This window comes from Equus przewalskii, chromosome 13 (genome assembly GCF_037783145.1).
Source record: "Equus przewalskii isolate Varuska chromosome 13, EquPr2, whole genome shotgun sequence".
Lineage (NCBI taxonomy): Eukaryota > Metazoa > Chordata > Mammalia > Perissodactyla > Equidae > Equus > Equus przewalskii.
Genome location: NC_091843.1, coordinates 18758600 through 18778307, shown reverse-complemented (window position 1 = coordinate 18778307; position 19708 = coordinate 18758600). Strand labels below are relative to the sequence as shown.

Sequence of the window (19708 nt, the reverse complement as noted above, 5' to 3'; positions counted from 1 at the left end):
AGAGAGGAGACAGGTGCAAGCTGAGGCTGGAGGTGTGGGCCGAGGCCAGGCCACGCGGGGATGTTTGGGGCCACGTTAAGGACTTTACATTTTATCTTAAGTTGTGTTGGCCACTATCGAAGGATTTGAAGCAGACGAGAGATACTATCTGAATTATGTCTTTAAAAGATGACTCAGGCCGCCATTCGGAGCACAGACCAGAGACAGGGCAGTTAGAGGCCACGCTCCCAGTGAAAGCAGGTGGTCACTTAGACCAAGCTGATGGCAGTGGAGGTGGAGAGAAGTGAACAGGTTCAAGGACTTGGGGATGGGTTGGTTATGATGTAGGAGGGTTAGTAAGAGCAGGAAAATGTGTCTGGAATAACCCTGAGGTGTCTGGGTGATGGAGGTACCATTTGTTGAGATGCCAGAGAAACATGGCCCAGAGGATTCCTCCCAGAAGCTTCCTCAGACTCCACTCATCAGGCTCATAAGACGCCATGCAGGAATGATACGGCAGACACTCTCATGAGCTGAGCAGACAAGATGCCCCAACCCGAAAGCCAGGAGCCACGACCAACAGCGAATCTGGCTCTCACTAGAAACATCTGGCAAGGGGCTTGTTCTCCAAAGCACAGATTCTTGGGCGCCACCACAGACCTATTGTATCAGAATCTCTCCTGATGGGGCCACGAATCTCGATTTTTAACAGGTTCCCCAGGTGATTCTTATGCAGCCAGCATAGCACCTGTCCTCCCCATGTCTGGGAACCCCTGGAATGACCACCCCGTGGAGAGCCAAGAAAACTTGGTTAAGCTTCCCTAGTGCAGCCAGAAGCATCCTCAATCCTGCCCTGTCCCACGAGCCAGTCCACATGGAAGAAGGCAGAAGGCTGGCAGGAGGGAAAGTGAATTCTTTCAACAAGAGCTTCCCTGGAGAAGGGGGAGAGAATGAGCACGGGGGAAGCACAATGCAGCGGGTACAGTGCTCGACACTGAATGCTCTTTATAGCTTGTCATTTTCACAACCGCTCTGCAGAGCAAGCATCACCACCCCTGTGTTTATAGGTGAGGGAACTAGAGTTCAGAGAGGTTTGGTAACTTGCCCAAGGTCACACAGCTAATAAATGGTAAAGTCTATTGCACTCTACGTTTGGCACTTGACAAACATTCGTTATATTATTTCTGTTGTTACTACATTGCTTCCTGAACAATTGTCTGAGGTCTGGTGCCCATGGGTGATAAAATTTTTACTGGCTCATGACAAAATGAGAAAAAGTTGGGAAAATTCTGTGTTTTTCCAAATGTATTCAGTATAAATGACTGTCCTTTTATTCTAAAGACTATCTTCTTTCTATTTTGGGACACTGAAATAGCATTTCTTTGATGGAATGATGATAATAAGTGGTGGTGCTAGCCATTGTGTGTGTGTGTGTGTTTAATGTCCTACTTGGCGAAATAAAAAGTTGATAACCCTATGTCCGTCCCCACCAAAAAATTTTTTTGAAATTTTACTGTGACTCTCCTAAAGTCTTGGAATCCTGGAGACCCCACGGTGGTTAGACGCAATAAATATTCGTGCTAGAAAGCAGGAAAGACGAGAGGGAGAGGGGGAGAGAGGGAACGGATGGATAAATGAGCCAGCCTCAGCTTTCCCGTGAGATCCAAAGGACAAGGCAGAGGGCGAGGATGGTGAAGGGTGATGTGTGAAGGGTCATACTTGTCAGGCACAACAGAATGAGGGGCCGTTTGCGGAGGCACCGGTCCTGCTGGGGCAAAACAGGCCACAGGAACGCCAGCGGGTGCGTGTGTAGCTGCAGTGCCATCACGGATGGGCCTATTGAGATCTGTAATGCAGCAGATGCCTTTACCTGAGTGTGTGTGTGGCTCATAAAAATAACTGATGGCCGCCGGGCCGCACTGGGAAATTGGTCTCTTGCACGTCTGCAGAATGTTTCTGCGGTCACTGTGCTCCCTGCCCGCGTCTGATAATAATCATACTAATAGCTGCCATTTACTAGGTCTTGCCGTGCGCCGGGCTTACGCCGGGCTGGTCGTGCTCCCTAGGCACTCTCTCCTTCTCTGCTCTCCAAAACCTTACGAAGTGGGCACTGTTCTCGCCCCCATTTTACAGCTGAGGAAACTGAAGCTCAGAGAGACTGAGTGCTTTGCTTCAGGCCCCCCAGCTGATCAGTGACAGAACCTGGATTCACATCTGGGCAATCAGATAAGGCTAAAGGGTTCGTCACTGTGGGTCCTCTAGGGGTGCGGGTCTGAGCCCCGATTTATGGAAGCCCAAAAGAGAACCAGGAAATCAGAGTCTATTCTGCAAAGGAGGAAAGGAAGGGTGAGTGGCTGCCTACAGCTCAGCAACCGAGAGGCACTGAATCCTGGTGAGAATATAAAAATAATTGGGTCTTTCCTCTAGTAAGGTAAGTCAAAATTTCTTCTATTGTGGACACTTTAGACTTTTTTCAGCTTCACAACTTGTTATTGGCAACGTCACATATGTTTTTAAGGTCTTTATCAAATTTAAGGGAGCACATAAAATTTGGAAGATTTTTTTCACAGTTTAGGTCCTGGCTGCATTCATTTCAGATCTTAATTCACCTCTGCCACTGACATACGTGTGGTCTCAGCACCACAGGACTCTCCTCGCTCGGTCCTACCTCCTGCTGTCACAGGGCCCGGTGAGTTGGCATCGTGGACAAGAGGGTATTTCTAGAAGCTGTTTTCCACCTTGCAGTCACTCTGGCTGGTGATAACCTAGCTATACAGAAAGAAAAGATTGCAGCCCACGTACATATATTGGCCAGAACCCAAATGAAATGTATCTTCATTCCACTCTTAGCCCATTCCCCAAAACATCCACAGCCACTGCGCTAACACCACGTGAGGGGAAACAGGACAGAAGGAAGTCGGAGTGGAAATAGACAGTGGTCCTAACCAACTGCAGTTAATAGATCTTACTTTTGGAAACTTTATGAAATCACATGACCATTGCTGGGGTCCCTCCCAGGCCCTTGGAGGGTCCCATGAAGACAGGAGCCCTGAGGCTAAGCAAGTACCCTTCAGCCACACTCAACCACTGCAGGATTGGCTCTCTCCAGCAACTTCGTCACTGACGGACTTCTCTCTCCTCTGCAAGCTGTGAACTTCTTGTAAGCAGTGACCACATCTTTCCTCTGCCTAACACAGGTGCTCACAAAAGCTAGACAAATGAGAGAAGGCGCAGCGCCGTGAGTTCAGCGGAAGAATCATGAGCGTCCTCCAACTCCAGTAGAACAATTTCCCATTTCCACCATACGCCTTGCATGTTCCTTTCCCTGTGCGTTTGCTCAGACTGTTCCCTCTGCCCAGAACGCTATTCCCGTACCCTCTGAATATACAAATCCTGCCCACCTGCAAACCCCCCGTTCCGCTGACGCGTCTTTCATGGAATCTTTCCCTGTTCCCACCCTGTCCTGGCAGTGATCACTGCTTCACACCATGTTTATGGTGCTCGTCACGTTTGTCCGTGGGGGTCAGGACGGACAGGCAGCTCTTCAGCAGCGCTACCAGACTGCAGACTCTGGAGGGCGGCGGCCGGGTTTGACTCATCCTCTTGTGCTCCACGTCTAGAGACCTGGACCTGTAGACTCTCCGTAAAAATAGCAATTGCGGCTACAGTTCGTACGGTGTGTGCCAGACCTCATCAACCGTTTGAGCCTCCCACAGTCTACGCCTAGGTGTTCATGTTGCCCCCATTTTATAAATGAAGAAATGGGTGAGACGTTAAGTGACTTGTCCCATTCCTTGGAACCACCACAAGTCCATTGAGAGGGGACTGTGCTGACTGCTCTTATGAAACCACAGTGCCGGTACCGGCCCGGTCATGGGGCCAGTGAGGCGAGATTGGATAGGTGACAACCAGCAAGGACACAAGGTTGGAGCTTGAAAATTCATTCTCAATTAAAAGGTTGCCACTGCCAATCAGCCCCTATTTGCCCTCACCTGACCTGCCCTCGTCACCTCCCTCTCACTTCTGGGAGGGATATGGTCAGAATTGGTCCCCGCAGAAGTGGGAGAGGAGGAAATGATTCTGGTGACTTTTTAGCGGGGTCAGATTAAGACCTTCAGAGAGGCCCAAGGTGTTGAGAAGTGAATGCTGCCCCCACCAAATGTAACTCTAAATTAAAACACACACACACACACACACACACACGGGGCCCTAAGTAAGTGTAAGGCCAACAACATTCAGATTTTGTGTGTGTGTGTGTGAGGGAGATTTGGGTCTGAGCTAACGTCTGTCATCAATCTTCCTCTTTTTGCCTGAGCAATGTTGTCACTGAGCTACGTCTGTGCCCATCTTCCTCTAATTTTTGTGGGATGCTGCCACAGGCACGGCTTGACAAGCAGTGCTAGGTCTGCGCCCAGGATCTGAACCTGCAAACCCCAGGCCCATTGAAGCAGAGCACGCGAACTTAACCACGAGGCCACCAGGCCACCAGGCCCCAACCTTCTGATTTATTCTATGAAGTCTACTTTGCTTTTTTTAAATCAAATTATTTCCCGAAAAATGGAGGTGCCCCAGCTTTGCTAGTGCTCCAAAGACACCCCAGGACTTTTTGTTGGATAATATAGCGTTGCTCTATAATGGTGAACAGGCATCCCAGTTTACCTAAGCCACTTCCCATTTATGTCTGTTACCAAGGAATGATTACCATACAGTCATCTATCGCTTAACCACAGGGACACATTCTAGAAATGTGTCATTAGGCGATTTCATCATCGTATGAACATCACAGAGTACACTTATACAAACCTAGCTGGTAGAGTGCACTGCACACCTAGGCTGTACTTATCGTGTGGGACCACCATTGCAGTCTGTCATTGACTGAAACATTGTTATGCGTCACGTGACTGTAATAACCCCCTTATTCTCAAAAGCATCTCAGCCTGAATGATGAAAGTGCCTATTTTAAACCCCAATACTTGAGTGTTTACAGTGGAACACCCAACAGTGCCTGAGTTTCACCGAGGAGCCTGAGATGGGAGAGGAGAGAGAATCGGGCAGCCACAGCCTCAACAGCTCAGAGAAAGATTGAAATGAGAGCATGAAGTGAACATCAATTAAAGAAGGAAAAACGCAACTTCACATGTGTGTTTTCTGTGGGAAACAGGACTTATTGTGAATGTTGGTTTGAAATTTTTAAATCTTCGTTCAGTTAACGTACCCTGGTTACACAAGTGAATGACTGAGCTGGGGTCTGAATCCACAGCGGGCTGACCCTAAATACTTAGCGAACAAGAGAGTAAATGAAGGAATGGATCCATTTCAGCACGAGACAAATGGTGTGATCTGCATGAGGAGTGTCTCCGGAATGTAGAGGAAACAGAAAGAAGAGGGGGCATTTTAGGTTTGGGGGAGGAGAAGGAAAGCGAGCTGTGGCTCAAGGACTTGTAAGGCTGGAATAACTGTCGGGGGAGGGGCATCTGCACCCCATCCATCACCCCGCCTCCTGGCATGACAGAGCCTGAGTCAGCCCAGGGTACAGTCCTCATTGGCAGGCTGGTGTTCTTAGGACTCTGTCAACAGCACACTCGTCACCACACCCACCGGCAGCACTTCTGAGCCCCCTTTGAACACTCAAGTGCCCCTCTCTGGTGAGAGCACAGGAACTGGGCTATAAAAGTTGCACCAATGAACAGATCAGACCAAAATGTTCAGAAACAGAATGTTCTAGCACATGCAAGTGGACCATTCCTCACAGAACCCCATTTAACTTTTTCCTGGGGTATCTGCCCACAGCGTCTTGCTCCCCCGAAGCCAAGGTGTATTTGGGACTTGGCTTCGCACGCCTTTTTAAATTCTTCTTTAAGATAGAGTTTCCTGGCAGGCTGACGTGCGTCGCTTGCAGGCTGAGCTCAGCACCCTGGCCGCGCCCCAGAAGGAGGTTAAAATCGCACCAAGGGCAAGTCCGGCTCGCTGTCACTCGCAGGCGTGGGCCCCCAGGCTCACACCATCAGCACGGGGCCGGGCAGAGGTCCAGGGAGGCAGCTGGTGGGGGAGGAGGATGTTCCACCGACTGGAAGAACAACAAAAATTACATCTCCAATTTATATATTCAGGCCATAAATCGCCCCCTGGCATCAAGAGAGAGCGGTGGAGCTCCTCTCCCTTCTCCCCGCTTCCAGGTACACCCTCACAGCATCCATTTGTGGCCTCTTGTTCCCAGACCTTCAGATTTTACCCTAACACAAGGACTCTTGGGCATTTTTGTTCCACGGGTTCCTTTGGCAATCGGTGAAGCCCCTTCTCACGTGGATACATAAAATGAGACAGGATTTCAAAGGAAACCGATTATGTTGAAACAGCTATTATAGTGTTGGAAAAAACACAAATTTATTATAGAGTAAAAAATGTTCCTCTTTATTAACATATTAAATAAACAAGATTTAGCAGCAAGTCAAATAAATAACTACTATAATTTTGAAGTAGTGACAAGAGGAAATATTTCAAGAAGTCTGCAACAAATGTAATGTGATATCATAAATCTGATTTCTATTGGTGACAAACCCTGCTAATTCCACTGTGGCTTGTTGCCTACATTCCTATTGAAGGAGATGCGAACTTTCAGCCAAAGATTAGTTTGGAAAAGAAAAGGTACTTTTTCGCATCCAAGTTCACAGACCCCCTAACCCCAGAATAAAAGCCTTGCCTCACAACATTATAAAGATGTACTTCAAAATGTGAGGTTTTTCTGTACTCTTTTCCTTTAAGCAATACAGTCTTAGGACCACAGAGAACTTGGAGGGTGCATGCCATCATGCTTTGTAACTATTTTGCATGATTACTTGTAGCAATTCTTTAATCAACTAGTTTCTTTATTTAAAAATAATAATAGACTTTTATTTAAATCAGAAAGAAGGAGGAAAAAAAGCAGTGAAAAAAATTCTTCTGCCCTCACCAGACCTCAGATCCATCTCCATCTGTCACCCTTAGTCTTTTTCCCCAGGAGCAAATACTGTTACCAGCTTGAGGATGCTTCCAGAAATATTCTATTTATTTGTAAGTGTACATATGCATATGGGTGATGGTGTATATAGACAGTGTGTATTTGTATGGGATGTGTGTGTTTCCACACTGCTTATTTTTACAAATGGTATCATTTTATAAACATTCTAGTGAAGATCACATTTTACACTCAACAGCATATCTTGGACATAGTTCTAGGTCAGAACGTACAGTTGCTGCTCTCTTTTTCGTGGCTCTATACTAATCCATTTTGTGGAGTATCCTTTTTACTTACCAATTTCCCAATTGTTGACATTTAGGTTATTTTCGGTCTTTTCCTACTACAAACAATGTAGCAATGAGTACTCTTCTGTATATGTCTGTGCCCATATTTTCAGGATAAATTCCGGAGATATGGAATCACTGGGGCACGGAATATTTAGTATTTTAGGTTTAACCTGATTATGTCCACTTTCACTAAATAAGGAATTTAAAATTTAAAATAAGTAAAATGTAAAGTGTTGTTGAAACAAGTAGGTTAGGTCCACGTCTACTCATCTGTCCAGTTAGGAAGGTTGTTCATGATACGGTCATGCCCCGCCTAACGACATGTCCGTCCATGACGGACCGAGTATTCAACGGTCTCCCGTAAGATTAGTACCACACAGCCTGGGTGTGGAGTAGGCTAGACTACGTAGGTTTGTGTAAATGCACTCTTTGATGTTCACACAATGATGAAATCACCTCACAGCACATTTCTCACAACGGATTTCCTTTGTTAAGGGACGCATGACTATATTTAAATTAAAAAGGTAAGTCGTAGAATGATATGTGATCCCATTTTTAAAAGCTGTTAACTTAGTCACCTCTATGAGTAGAATGAAGTGAGGAGGAGTAGATTATTAACTTTTTTTATACACCTCTGTGTTATTTCACCTGTGTGTGTGTGTGTGAATATGTATATCTGTACAAAAATTGGATCAACCACTGCTTTTATCACTAAGCATCCTCTGTGGACTTCTTGCCATTTCAATAAATCTGAATCTTTTCATTTTTTTATTTACTTTTCACCTATTTTTAATGCCACCTTGCATTCCATAATAGAAAGTACCATAATGTACTTAACCGATCCACTTACGACAACTCATGTATGTATCACATTCACCAGGCCCAAGTGTACAGTGAAAAGACTGTTCCTCTCACTTCCCTGGCCCCCAGCCATCCAATTCTGCCACTCCGCCTCCCTAGGCAACTACTGTTACCACATTCTTCCATATCCTTTCACAGATATTCCATGCATACAAAAATATATTTCTGTGTTCTTTTTTAATGGAAATAACATACTATAAACACCATTCTCACCTTGCTTTTTTCACTGAATATTATATCTTGGAGAGCGTCTCCACTTCAATATAAATAGAGCAACCTCATTCTTTTTAATAGCTGTATAGTACTCCATTCTATTTTTTTCTCAGATAGACCTCTATAAAAAGACATTTATCTTGCTTTAAATCTTTTGTTATTACAAACAATACTTTAATTAATACTCTTGTACATACTTCACCATTTCCTACATTATCGGTAAGATAAAATCCTGAAAGTGGACTATTCTGTGTAAATTTCTTTAATTTTTATAAATATTGCCAAATAGTCCTCCATAGGGATTGCACCAACTTGCATTTCCATAACTGACTTTTGAGAGCACCCACACATTCACTGACACTGTGTTATCAAACTTTTTCATCTTTGCCAACTCCATAGGTGAAATTTTTGTGAATGAGGCTAAGCATCTTTTTGTAAGTTTAAGATAATCCATCCTTTCTTGTTGTACATTTGTTTTCAATTTTTAGCTGTGACAAATATTCTTATGCACACATTTTTAGTATCTTTTGTGCACCTGCCCTTTAGGATTTCCTTAGAATAAAGTCCACTTTGAATGGCTAGATCAAAAGGAAGACTCCTGAGAAAGGCATCAGATGTATATTATCAAATTACCCTCTGGGAAGAGTGTAGCAATTTGCACTCCCACTGGATGTGTGTCAGCATAGCTGAAGAAACCACTTTTCATATCAATAGCTCCTCCTCGCCTGGGGCCGGAGAAGTTTCAGATATCTACATGACAAATCAGCTTCCCCTCAGAGCTGATAAGGTGGCTTGAAAGCTTTGTATCCTTTCAACTAATTTGGTGTCAGCTTCCCAGAGTTCAGGGCCAGCAAAGTGCCCTCTTGGAATGCAACACCTCATCCATCAGGGGAACCAGAGCAGGCTGTGGCCTTGGAATCTGTGTATTTTACCTAGGATCTGAGAACAAAAAGCAGTCACCCACGGTGTGTGTAAACGGATTTGATCTTTCACACAGCTGCCAGCCCACCACGTCTACATCGGTGGTTCAAGGCTCCAGGGCTGACATCTCGATTTAAAACCATAACAAAATAAAAGAAAACATTGCCCTCCACCCCTCAGGAAAAGAACGGAGTTTGAGGCACTCAGAGGTTGAGTTAATAAGGATGGATTCCTCTGGGCATTCAAGCTGGCCCCACCCCACCGTGGGGGCCCGGGGAACACAATGGACAGTCTATATTTAGACAAGGGCATGGCAAATGCACCACATTTTAGTTGCAAAACTCAAATTGGCTCTGGAAGATGCCAGCCTCACGAATTGAAAATTGAATTGAGCACTGCTCAAGAAGCAAGGAGATGGCCCCTTGAGCAGATTCTGCCAGCGAAGGAGGCTTTTCTCAAGACAGTCCATGGGCCCTGGTTGGTCAGGGGCATAATTTAATCCTGACCTTGAACTGCTGGAGAGGCAGGGTTATTTTCAGCCTGTACTAAATCTAGAGGTGTTGGAGCCAGCACCTAGTACAGGGCAGGGAGGGGGTGAGCTTTGACCTACTGCCACAGGGTCTAGAGATCAAGCTGATGCTAAGCCAGGGGCCTGGGATCAGGCAGTGATTCCCAGAACCCAACCAGGAATGCCGTTCCTGCCATCCAGCTCTGTCACTGCCATCCCACCCCCTCATCCAGGGAAGATGGTGCACCTTGCTTTCTCTGGGACATCCTCGTTAGCCCTTCATGACTCCTGTTTGAGTGGCAGCTCAGGGTACAAGAGAGAACAGGGACATTGAAATCAGACAAATCAGGTCTGAAGTCCTGACTCTGCAGGTCATCTCTCTCAGCCTCAGTTAATTCACCTGCAAAATGAGCCTGAAATCATGTGCTCACAAAAGAATAGGGAGGAATAAATAAGAAAGTGGATGCAAAGACTGGGTACAAAACACTAGGAAATATTTATAAACATCAGGACTGTTAATGCACGTGAAGCCTCTAATATATTATCCACTTGGGAAGAGATATTTAATAAGTACTTGTTGATATGATTGTGATTATGACTACTTCTGTGAATGGGCTGTGTCTTTCGGGGAAACAAAACCAGAACTGATTCCTTCTCATTAGAAGGTTGGGGGATCCTTCTGTTAAGAAAGACGAAGTAAAGAGAGTGCCAGGTGTGATGGTCATATGCTCGGGAAATATCAGAAGACCTGAACTAACTTTTCTACTTTTTAAAATTGTTTGGATATTTAATTATGAGATATCTCAGTCATTCCAGAAAGTACAAAAAATAATTTAAGAGAGACGCCCGTGACTCCTCCACCCAGATTTAACAAATGTTAACATGTTACTGAATTTGCTATATATCTTTTTTCTTCCTTTAAGAAATGAAATGTTACAAATGCATCTAAAAGCCCCCAGTCCTCTTCCCCTTCACCGCTCTCCTTCTCACAGGCGACCACCAGGATGCATATGATTAAGTGGACTCTTCTCTACACCTTCTCAAGTGTATCCTCACAGAAGCAGGGAGAAGAGAGGTCAAGACTGAGACTGTGGATTTTGTCAGTTCTGAGTTCAAATTCTGCTCCTGCTCCTTTACTAGCTGTGTGGTCCGTGGCAAATTGCTCAACCTCTCTGTTCCTCCTTTCCCCTCTCTCTAAAATGGGACAAATAATACCTACTTCACTGGGTCGTCTTGAGGATGAAAGAAGATTATTCATGTAAAAGCAATGGTTCTTAAAGTAGAGGAAGATGGGCATGGATGTTAGCTCAGGGCCAGTCTGCCTCAGCAAAAAGAGGAGGATTGGCAGTAGTTAGCTCAGGGCTAATCTTCCTCAAAAAAAAAAAAAAAAGCAATGGTTCTCAACCAATGGTGATTCCCCCTGCCCCCCAGGGGACATTTGGCAATGTCTGGAGACCTTTTTTTTGATTATCACAACTGGGGTGTGCTACTGGCATCTAGTGGGAGAGGCAGGGATACAGCTAAACATCCTACAATGCACAAGACAGCTCCCACAATAAAGAACCGTCTGACCCAAGATGTCAATTGTGCCAAAGCAGAGAAACCCTAATATAAAGCATGTTATCACTAGTTAGAAGGGCTCAAAAACCATTTGTTCAATAAACATAGTAACAAATGATAATTTTTTTATTTATCAGACATTACGCTAGACACTTTCACATACGTTATCTCACTAGTATCCAGTAAGATGCTCCTTCTTGGTAAAAAGAATGATAGAAGGCAAGCACTGTTGCTTCTGCATCTCTGAGAATATCTATCTTATTTGTTAAGTCAGTGATAAACTTATTAAAGATGTAAAATTTCAGGCTACGAGATTAATTAGAAGTTGTTACCAAGCGCCTAAGCCCCTCTGCTCTCTGTGAAGAACAAATTGTATGAGCACTTTCAGCCACAAAATTGGTTCATTTAAACCACAAACATTTCTTCAACCTAAGCAGGCCCAGGGACCAGCTTGGCGAAAAATAAATCAGGCATCATAATTGAGCGAACATTTTTGGCCCGTTTACAAAGACTGGCTCCCAAAGGCTCAAGAAACCACAGAAGCATGAAAGAGGAGGGAGGCCAGACCTCTGCTTCTCTGATTCACCCCAGGCATAGGCGGACTCAGAATATTCTGCACATGGCCATCCCAGGGATCAGAGCTCCCCTCTGTGTTGGTCAGAGAGCACCCACCAGGAGTGGCCTTCTCCAGTGGGTCTCCAAATACAGTCCCCAGCCCGGCAGCATCAACATCCACCAGGAACATGTTAGAGATGACAGTTCTTGGGCCTCACCCCAGACCTACTGAATCAGAAACTGGGGATGCAGCCCAGGCAATCTGGGGTCCCCCAAGCCCTATAGGTGATTCTTATGCATGCTCAAGTTTAAGAAGCACTAACCTAAGAAGGCTGGATCCCACTTTCCCTGTGAGTCCATTTCCTGTTGTCCGTGGCCCTCCCACTGTAGCCACGCAGCTCATCAGTACCAATTCAGAAGTGGAGGAGCCGCTGCTTGCCGGCACTTTCCTCGGGCTGGATGCTTGACACGTATCTTTTAACTTTCACAACAAGAATATGACAGCGATACCATGATCACTTTTTCCAGATGAGAAAATTGCAGCTGAGAGAGCTTAAACAGCTTGCCCAGGGTCATGCCTGCAGAAGAGGGCTGGAACCAGCCTCTGAATCTGGGTCAGCCTGATGCCGAGCCTATCCTCTTAAAAATGACGTCACACTGCCCGTTGATGACGAGGAGAGACAGAGCACAGACAGGTCAGCCCTGCTGGGGCCAAATTGTGAGCTCTGCCAAGTTCGTCTTTGTGACCCTCAGCCACCGATCCTGGCGTTCGCCCGCCCCACAGGTAATCCCCCAGGATGCTTAACTGGCAGTATCCTAACACTGCCCCCTAGAGGCCAAGACTCCCCACTGCAGCCTGCTCCTAGGCTCTGCCTCGCATCCTGAGACTTCAGATCCCCACTCTCCCTCTTAGTGGCTATGTGACTTTGAAGCTGACTCAGCCTCTCTGTACTCCTCTTTCTCATCTGTAAATCAGTTATAATAATACATTCACATCAAGGTTGTTAAGAGGCTTAAATGGGATAATAGATGTGAAAATATTTAGCCCAGTGCCTGATGCATAGTAGAAACTAATTATTGTTTTTTTCCCATCCTCCTCTACACACCAGCAACCATCGAAAACTACTCAATCCAGGACTGATTCTCTTGAAGTCTCATTTGTTGGCCAATTAGCTAATATGATGAGCTAATCCTCTCCAAGGTGTTAATTCATAATAATGGTTTTCTTTGTTTGCCTCCAAAATACCATTGGCGTTTCAACCAGGGGCTGTCAGTCCTCAAAATTGGGCAGCTTGGGAGAGAAATGGTGGAAATATTAGAGAATATGGAAGGCCACTGAGGAGCCTTTTCCCCTCCCTCATATTGCTCCTATACAACGCCAGTGGACAGGGAATCCCAGAGAAATAGGAAGCGAGATAAAGAAGGAAAATATGCCTTCAAGGTTGCACCTGGCTTTGAAGAGAAAAAATGAACTACAGGTATCTGAATATCAGGATAAGTGGGAACGATGCAAAAAAGAAGTGAAATCAAAGACTAATCGGTTGTTTGCCAACATTTAATACAATTGCTTGGGATCTGCGTAGTTGAATGTAATAAAGCTTCATTAAAAAGTAGTTATAACAACTAATAAGACCCTAATTAAATTAGCTTTCACTGGGCAAGCTGCTTGTGAGGTCCTAATTAGGTTATTTGCTGCCATTGGCCTAGCCTGAAAACAAAAGAAGATTCTGTTATGTCTTCAGTGATGCTGGGAAAACCAGCTCTCTGGTCTCGTGCAGGAAGTGCTCTGAGGCAGCCAATCAGCGACTGTCTTAGCTCTCCAAAAATCATGGTGTGCGGCCACAGTGAAACGCCTGAATAGGTCCCGCTGCTCTTAAGAGCCGGGCGATGTTAAAAATGGAAAGGGCACTTAAAGACGGAAATGCCAAGAAGTTCATTTTACAGGAGAGGAAACAGGCCACGTGGAAGTGTTTTCTCCAAGATCCCCCAGCAAGGAGCTGTGTCCCTTCCCTCCCAATCTTCTTCATCCATGGTCTGGAATAAACACAGAACTTCATCTGCTGCTATGGATTTTCATTTAGGAAGGGAGAGAGAAACAAAAAGTGGTGGATTCCCAGAGGCGCCTGTCTTTGAAGCTGTGTGTGTGTGTGTGTGTGTGTGTAGAGAGAGTGATTCAGTCCCAGGTAAACTGCTGACCTATTTACAGTGTGGGTTGAACTCTTTCCAAAACTGTCTTTGCATTGCTGCCACAGTGACCTTCCTAAAACGTAAATCCGGTCACGCCAGGATCCTGCTGAACTACCCACGGGGTAACTTCTGCATTCCTGAGCAAGGCAGAAAATTGGTCTTTGTACTTGGGCTCCAACCCACCTCATCTCTCAAGACTAAGCTTTGTGATCGACACACCGGAATCCCAGCTCTGCCCCTCACTCACTGTGCAAGCTTGGGCAAATTACTTCATCTCAGCTCCCACTTTCTGCCTATAAAATGGGGATGATGTTTTACTTATCTCATCAGACTAATAGGAAAATTAAATGACAATAAAGCAGAAAGCCACAAGTGACCCATGCTGTCACCCTTCCAGCCACACAGGAGCAGTCTGCCTTCCCTGAACACACCTGGCTCATTCAGGTCCTAACCCTTTGCACACCTTGTCCCCTCTGCCTGCGATGCTCCCCGCCCTCTTCTCTGTGTCATGAATTCTTCCAATTCAGATGTCCAGCTCAAATGTCACCTCCCCCTTGCAGCCTTCCACAGTTCCTCAGGCTGTGGCTACTCCCGTCCTGTGCTTTCTCTCTTCTCACTCCACCCCTATCAGAACCTTGTCACGCTGGGCTGGAATGGGGTTTTGATGTCCATCTCCCATGGGAGACTGGGTCTCACGCAGCACAGGTCTGGCGCACAGTGAGGACTCAGTAAGTGAATCAAATCTTGTCACAGGAGCTATGAGGAGGAACTGTGAGGAAGGAACAAGACTGGTTCCAGTGTCACTTCTGCTCCTGTCCACAAAGCTGAAAAATAGATGAACTCCGTGTATACACACATGTACCCACATGCGTGTGTGCACACACGCACACACTAAGATATTAACAATAATTACCTGTGGCCATTTTTATTTTCTTCTCCTGCTTCTCTGTGGTGAATATGTATTACTCTTGTACTAAGAAACAAAACGATACAGTTCTTTAAACCAAGAGAGCTGAAAACATAAAGGAGATGCATGAAGTGCCAATTTTCCAAACACATCCTTAAAAAGGGGGAGTTACGTGAATTTCCATGTGGTGCAGTTCTGATTTAAGGCATCGCAGCCTCTGAATTTCTTCTCTGTGATGTCTGCAACAAGACCTAATTTGGAGCTGCAAGGTACTTTTCCAGTATCTTTAAGGCAACCTTTTGGGGAACTGTGAGTTCTTACAAACAGGAGAGAATAAGGACTCTGCTGTCCAATACAGTAGCCGCTGGCCACATGAGGCCAATCAAATTTAGATTTATTAAAATTCAATTCCTCAGTCACAGTAGTCACATCTCAAGTGTTCAGTAGCCACCCATGACTAGTGACTACCGCATCGGACAGCACAGAGTTGGAATATTTTCCTCATTGCAGAAAGTTCCGTTGGACAACGCTGAGTCAGTGTGTTCTCAGCTTGCTCCAGACATGGTGGATAATGATGTCTTGAGAGAATAAACACATCCGTTTGCGCCGTGTGTATGTTCTTTCTTGTTTAAAAAAAATACGTTCGTGGCAATGTAAAGTGATGAAGCCACTTTGGAAAACAGTTTGGCAGTTCCTCAAAAAATTAAACATAGAGTTGCCTGATGACCCAGCGTCGCACTCCTGATACATACCCAAGGGAACTGAAAACACACGCTCACACAAAACTTGTATACAATTGTTCATAGCAGCATTATTCATAATAGCCAGAAAGCAGAAATAACCCAAATTCCCATCAGCTGAAAAATGGGTAAACAAATCTGATGAATATGTACAATGGAATATTATTCAGCCGAAAGAAAAGAACGAAGTACCAAGACGTGCCACAACATGGATGAACCTTGAAAAGGGTACTCTGAGGGAAATAAGCCAAACAGAAAGGTCACATATTGTGTGATTCCGTTGCGTGAAATGTCCAGAATAGGCAAATCCGCAGGGAGAGAAAGTAAATTAGTGGTTGCCAGAGGCTGAGGAGAGGGGTCAACGAGATTGACTGCAAATGGGCACTGGGTTTCTTTTGAGGGTGATGAAAATCTTCTGGAATTAGGTAGTGGTGATGGTTGTGTAACTCTGTGAGTATACTTAAAACCACTAATTGTACTCTATAAAAGGGTGAATTTTAGTGTATGTGATATGTCTCAACAAAGCTGTTATTTTCTAAAAAAAAAAAAAAAATACTCTTTTAATTGGGAAACAGCCTATAAGTGCATCTGTCGGTGAGTGAGGAAGTAAACCCTGACACATGCGCACAGTGGACTTTGATACAGCAGTTGGAAAGAATGGATTAGACCTGTATACTAATTAAGAAAGATCTTGAAGACAAATCTTTGAGGCGAGTAAAAAAAGCAAGTTTCAGAGAGTTGCCTATAGTATAAATATTACAATAAAAATTAAAAAGCTCAAATATTCTATTTTCTATGAGTAAATGTAGGAAAATGCATAGGAAAAAACCTAGAAGATTATGCACCAAAAAGATAACACTAGCTACCTCTGAAGGAAGGGCCTGGAATTGGGGGCAGTGGACAAAAAGTATGTTCTTAATGTTACGAAGAAGAAATGTTCATTTATTACATGTGTAATTAACAATTTTTAAAGCTCTCTTTGTTAAAATAAAAACATAAATTAGATCATCTCAGTGGGGGATAAAGAGAAATATAATAAAGAGCAAGTTTCAAAGAAATAAACCAAGTATAATCAGATACTTTGTTAGTTGGTCTCTTATATTTTCCCAGGGAAAACAAACTTACTTTTAAACTTTGCCTAGCCTTGAACTCTCCAGAGCTAAAAATACCCCCACAGGGCTGCTTCCTCTGGCTTTCCTGCTGAAGGAGCCCAGAGCTGAAGGTCCCTAATTCCCTAGCCCCAACCTGATTAAAAGTTGTTAGTTGGATGATTTCTTCTCCGTGTCAGCTGTCATCACCTTTCACTAACCAGGTCTATCTAGGTAACGCCTTGAAATTCTTTTATGCTTCCTGTAGCCTGTGCCTCTGCCCAGATGATTGAGGATGCTGCGTGTGACCTACTTAAGGGGATTTTTTTTTTTCAGGGTTTGGGGACAGGAAGAAATTTGCTTTCGATTTGATTTTTCCCCCATTTTTTTTCAATCTTTTTTTCCCTAGATCACAAGAAAAAAAAGATGAAATAAAAAAAGAACACAATGGAACACTTTCTCACTTTGTAGCTAAAATTCTGTGATGATTTTCTTCCATCAGTATATTATTACTGGGTGATTGACTTACTACCACAATTGGCTCTCATTCTCATTCATTCTCTCTCTCTCTCTCTCTGACTCTCGCTCCCCAATTTTATTTTTCTAGATTCTCTCTTCCTTTCAAATCAGTACCTCTTTGTCATGCAATGAGGTTCCTTACCCGAGATTTGTCCTTTTCTTTACATCACTATCTTATAAAGATGCGAACTTTTACCTTTGCGAACTTCTTAAAGCAGACAGGTCTTGTTCCCTCTGAGCCTTTCTAGCAGGTTTTTTTTGTTTCTTTTTTTTACAAAAAAAACCCTCCTAAAGATACTCATTTACTCAGGATGCTCCAGGAACAAATGGTCCCATTCATCAGAGCGGAAAGCCTTGGCAGTCTGCTTTCTCACCGGCCACCATCTCCTGGCATGAGTGTCATGCTCCTGTGTCTTCGTTTCTTACATGTCTGACCGTGTTGCAGTGTCCTACAGGCTGCTCATTCTTCTAAGTACAAATTCCATCTGCCCTGTCTTTTGAAGAATGATCGAAGTAGCACGAGGCCTCTGTTAATCAGTCGATAATCATACATCGTACAGAGAATGGATAACACTTAGACAAAAAAAACTCAGAATAATGGGAAACCTGGTCTCTCGACATGTCATGTTACATTTTGTCAAAGAGTCCCTAATAAAAGATGATTGCTTTCTCATGATAAATGAATCGGAGGTCTCTAGTGGGCGTAAGATAATAAAGCCTTGCAATTAGCACCCGGGGAGTCCAGCCACTATTTGTACAACGTGCCAGGCGCTGTGTGAAGGGCCTGACACACATTATCTCCTGTAATCTTACAACCCTGGGGGTGGGAGGAGAGGCTTATTATTAGCCTAATTTTCCAGATGTAGAAATTGAAGTTCAAAGATTGAGAGGCTTATAAAGATCACACAGCCACACACCTCTGAAGTACCTACTGTGTTTCAGGCTGTCTTGTAGGCACCGCAGATCCGAGAGTGAAGGAGACGGCAAAGCCTCCTCCTTCAGGAAGCTTCCATTCTTAGGGGGTGGGCGTGGGCGAATAGGACATATGTAAATAAACAGTATGATATCAGATCGTTGTAAATACCAGGAAAGAAATAAAATGAGGTGGTGTACCAGAGAGGGACAGGAAAATGGCAGCTGGAGTGCTGGAGCGAAGAGAAAGAGGAGAGAGGTGACAGATGATGTCAGACAGAAAGATAGCATGAACATTTTGTTCGAGCTTCTCGGTCATGATAAAGAGTTTAGAGTTTTCTCTAAGTGCAGTAGAAAGTCATTGGAGGGGGGCGGCCCCGTGGCCGAGTCGTTAAGTTTGCACTCTGCTTCGGCGGCCCAGGGTTTCGCCGGTTCCGATCCTGAGTGCGGACATAGCACTGCTCATCAAGCCACGCTGAGGCGGCATCCCACATGCCACAAGTAGGAGGACCCATAACTAAAAATACACAACTATGTACCGGGGGGCTTTGGGGAGAAAAAGGAAAAATAAAATCTTTAAAAAAAAAGAAAGTCATTGGAGGTTTTAGAAAAGGAAATAATATAATCTGGTTTATGGTTTTTAAAGACCTCTGTGGATACATAGAGAATGGATGGAGAGGCTCAAGAGTGGAGGCAGGGAGCCCACTCAGGAAGCTGCAGCGGTGGTCCAGGAGAGAGCTGACCATGGCTTGGGATTATGCTCTGTTCTTATGTATAAAAATGGAGACTATCCAGGAAAAAGTGTGGTCTAGGATTTACTGAAAAGTCCCTGCCTTCCTTAATGAGTTGACATGAGACATCTTCAGGCCTTGTCCCATCGCATACTGAATGTGTGTGAAGTAAGTGCCACTTATTATTCTTTAAAGTTTTTATTGGACTGTGACATACATGCAGAAAAGTGCACCAACCATGAGGACAGGGCCCTACCAGGCTTCACAGAGTGGACACACCCCTATAAGCAGCACCGAGAACACGAAAGAAAAGGTTATCCACATCCCCCAAGCTTCCTCTAGGCCCCCTTCCAGTCACTCTCTGGCATTCCAAGTGTATTTTGCCAGAATGACATTCTGTAAATCAATTTTCTCAGTCTTGCTTTAACCCATGACCCCTTTTTCTAAACTGAAAGTCACATGCCGTCTGCAATCAGAGATTCTTAGACCACTAGCCAAGAAAATATGAGCTTTGTATTCTGTGATAGGTATTCTGAAGCAACAGGGTTTTCACATAAAAAATTATAGTATAGGGGCTGGCCTGGTGGCGCAGAAGTTAAGTGCCCACGTTCTGCTTCAGTGGCCCAGGGTTCGCCGGTTCGGATCCCAGGTGCCGACATGGCACCGCTTGGCATGCCATGCTGTGGTAGGCATCCCACGTATAAAGTAGAGGAAGATGGGCACAGATGTTAGCTCGGGGCCAG

At 44.7% G+C, this 19708-nt stretch overlaps 1 protein-coding gene and 1 long non-coding RNA gene across 2 annotated transcripts in view; one reads left to right on the top strand and one right to left on the bottom strand.

The window, feature by feature from the left end:
• Positions 1-19708, top strand: part of ADRA1B (adrenoceptor alpha 1B) — a 48028-nt gene that overhangs the window by 6588 nt on the left and 21732 nt on the right. The gene's annotated exons all lie outside the window — the stretch shown is intronic.
• LOC139075062 (uncharacterized) lies at positions 2935-12509 on the bottom strand. Its single transcript, XR_011525095.1, has 2 exons — positions 12205-12509; positions 2935-3189 (listed from the first exon to the last, which is right to left on the bottom strand). It is a non-coding gene; the product is annotated as an uncharacterized lncRNA (long non-coding RNA).